Source organism: Coenobita brevimanus, chromosome 38 (assembly GCF_032717465.1).
Source record: "Coenobita brevimanus isolate Jiangsu-jjx chromosome 38, ASM3271746v2, whole genome shotgun sequence".
Taxonomy (NCBI): Eukaryota; Metazoa; Arthropoda; class Malacostraca; order Decapoda; family Coenobitidae; genus Coenobita; species Coenobita brevimanus.
In genome coordinates this window covers 33,884,685-33,888,223 of record NC_136991.1, presented here as the reverse complement: position 1 = coordinate 33,888,223, position 3,539 = coordinate 33,884,685, and the positions used below count along the sequence as shown (strand labels likewise).

Below are 3,539 nucleotides of genomic sequence, written 5' to 3'. Positions count from 1 at the left end.
TCATGCCATGGTATGAAATTCAGGGCCAGAGTGATTCCCCAATCGATGACAATGTGGAGGACAAACATTAGAGGAAGAAACAGTCAGAAATAATGATCAGGTAATGTAGCAAAAAAAGGTCAGGAATGGTGATGAGTTAGTGAGTGAAACAATGCTTATAACGCCTATATTACCGTTTGAAAACCAATATACTCTCGTACTACATATAAATTCGTACCAAGTAAATAAATAAAAACCGTTTATGAGTGGTGTGGAATAGTTATCCTCCCATAGAACTCGTTTTCTTTGCAGCCAGCCTGATAGAAAACCCTGTAAGGTAAGGAGGTACTCCTACCTGGATCGAGTATTTTAAACCTCAGGTGAGCGATTTCTCTATGAATTTTCGATGTTTCTCACCAAAAGTGGAAGTTTGAGCCAAAAAATTTTTTTTCCAAAAATGGTCGAGATTGGGGGGAGTCTGTGGTGGAAAAGTGGTCGGGATGGGGCGGGTTAAAGAAGAAATGCTTTGCTTCATGCGATTGGAATCGTTTGTCAATTATTTTGTGTCCATTGCCTCTAGTATAATTCGAGTTGTCAACTGTGAACTATTTATCGACAGCAATGTTACCATGTCCTTTGAAAATTTTGAATACTTGAATTAAATCTCCTCGTAACTTCCATTTAGCTAGGGTAAAGAGATTCAGGGCTTCTAAACGAAAAGTTCCCCGTACAGTTTATTTCTCAGTTTAGGTATCATCTTTGTCATCCTTTGCTGTACTCTTTCAAGTTTCTCCATATCCTTTTTATAATACAGTGACCAAAATTGAACGCAATACTCCAAGTGCGGGCGTTCAAAAGAATTGTACGAAGTGAGGACGATATTATCGGATTTATAATCACATGTTCTACCTATGAATCCAGTATATGTAGGGAGGTAAACATAAAGGGGAATGATGCACAAACTGTTTTGCAAACAGTGTGAACAAGTGTGTCCCCAGAAATGTGTCGGGTGATACACTGTGTGTCTAGTGGGAAATTTGTCCCGAATGTGTGTAGTGATAAAACTGTGAAACTGTCTGTCCCTCGCTAGATCTTCACACTTAAATATTAGCTTACTTCACCTCCCTAGACCACGCAAGCCAATGTACAGTCTTTAATACAATCCAGCCTATTACATACAAAGGAAGCTCGGCTGTCAATTTCAAGCCAACACATCCTGACCCTTAGCCAGTTAAGCGTCGTTCACAAGGCTGAGCTGTTCGGTCATTGGAAAACACTCTTATTTGCACCTCCTACACGGTATGTCACACCCACTTTGATCAAGGACAAGGTCTCTCCTGCATCATGTATGAAAAATATTTAATGTTGTTTTGCCCAGAAAGAGAAAAACATCAAAAATAATTTAGTGATCTTAAGTGCTTCATACTCTGAAACAAAGGCTTTTTTCGCAGCTTGTGTAAATGGTGGAAAAATAGTGAGAATATAATTTTCTCCAGCTTTGGTATGACAAGACAGATAAGGAAGCCTAGACTGATAAACACAGAGGCATGACACAAAAATGATTTAATGTTCTTGCCATTCGTCTTATCTCCCTACTTTATTTTCATCTTTTCCACTTCCAATCATTTCCACTCTGCTCCATCTCCACTCCATTGGGTAACTACACCAGTGACTGTGTGTGTGTGTGTGTGTGTGTGTGTGTGTGTGTGTTCATACGAGGTAGTAAGTCGCCGTATGTTTTTTTTTTTTTTTTTATGTGTCCGACTCTGGGCATAGGCTTCACAGCCTGCTATCATGGCCCAGCAGTCCTCCTACATACCATACACCTCTACATGTCATCACGTCGGCGCTAACACCCACCGTCCATATTGAATACATGCTAGGGCTGTCTCATACAGGACTTGTGTATTGGTATTAGCAGGGGTATTTTTACGACATGTCGGCGGGTCTTCTGGTAGATCAGTAAAGCCTGATTTAATGGCCAACGGCCATACCACGTTGAGTACACCGCTTCCCATCCGATCAGCGATGTTAAGCAACATTGGGTCTGGTTAGTACTTGGATGGGTGACCGCCTGGGAGCACCAGATGCTGTGGGCATCCCTACGTGTCAAGTGGGGTTGGTGGAGAATTAGTGCCCCTCCCTGTAAAACAATTAACTCTAAGCCATTGGCCACCCCGTCTGGGATACATGGCGTCTGGCAATGAATGAATGAAACATCCTTAAACTGTTCCCTGCTCCAGCGGGGATTTGAACCTGGGTCCGTTAGGACGTCAGGCCACCTCTCTACCGATTGATGTACATGAGAGGTATAAGGAAAAGAGGAATAGGGCGAGAAGGGCTGTGCGTGATGCTAAAGTGGCAGCAGATGAGAGGTGGGGTAGGCGGTTGACTGAGAATTTTCAACAGAATAAGAAAATGTTCTGGAAGGAGGTGAAAAGGATGCGAAAGGGAGAGTCTGGGAAGGAAGTGCAAGTAAAAGCAGAGGATGGAAGGGTGTTAATTGAGATGGATACAGTACGGAAGAGATGGGCAGAACATTTTGAAAATTGTTAAATGTAGAGGAGGAAAGGGTGGCTGAGACTGTGGCAGATGGAAGGGTGCAAGAAATAAATGTGTTGGGAGAGTTGAATGATTCTTTGATCACGCAGGAGGAAGTGGAGCAGGCAGTAAAGGAGATGAAAAAAAGGGAAAGCTGCAGGTATGGATGGGTGTGCTGTGGAATGCCTGAAGGGTGGTGGAGTGACTATTGTTGACTGGTTAGTAAGATTGTTGAATGTGTACTTTGTGAAAGGTATGGTGCCAATTGACTGGGCAAGTGCTTGTGTGGTCCCGTTGTATAAAGGCAAGGGTGATAAGTATGAATGTACTAGCTTTAGGGGTATAAGTCTGTTGAGTGTTGTAGGTAAGGTGTATGGTAGTGTTAATTAAGAGAGTTAGAGAGGGTACAGAGGGAGTGATTGGTGATGAGCAGTGTGGCTTTAGGAGAGGGAGGGGATCCGTAGATCAGGTGTTTACTGTGAGACAAGTGTGTGAAAAGTATTTAGCGAAAGGCAAGGATGTGTTTTGGGCATTCATGGATTTAGAGAAAGCGTATGATAGAATTGATAGGGAGGCTTTGTGGACTGTTTTAAGATTGTATGGACTTGATGGTAGGTTACTAGAAGGGGTGAAAAGTTATTATGTAAATAGTAGAGCGTGTGTAAGAGTGGGACGTACTGCGAATGATTGGTTTCCCGTGAGAGTGGGGCTGCGACAGGGATGTCGCCTTGGTTGTTTAATATTTATATGGATGGTGTTGTAAGGGAGGTGAATGCAAAAGTTTTAGGTGGAGGTCTGAGTCTGATGAATGTTGATGGTGGAGAGTGGAAATGAAGCAGCTGCTGTTTGCAGATGATACTGCAGTGGTGGCTGATTCAGAGGAGAGATTGAGACAGTTGGTAGAGGAGTCTGGAAGGGTGTGTGAAAGGATGAAATTGAAAGTAAATGAGAATAAGAGTAAAGTGATGAAGTGTACGAGGTTGGTAGATGGTAGGGGGATGAATATAGTTTTGAATGGT

At 42.7% G+C, this 3,539-nt stretch overlaps 1 non-coding gene across 1 annotated transcript; it reads left to right on the top strand.

Moving 5' to 3' along the window:
• Positions 1–1,959: 1,959 nt before the first annotated feature.
• On the top strand, positions 1,960–2,078 carry LOC145396657 (5S ribosomal RNA). The gene has a single exon (XR_013896817.1). It is a non-coding gene; the product is annotated as a 5S ribosomal RNA (ribosomal RNA).
• Positions 2,079–3,539: the final 1,461 nt, after the last annotated feature.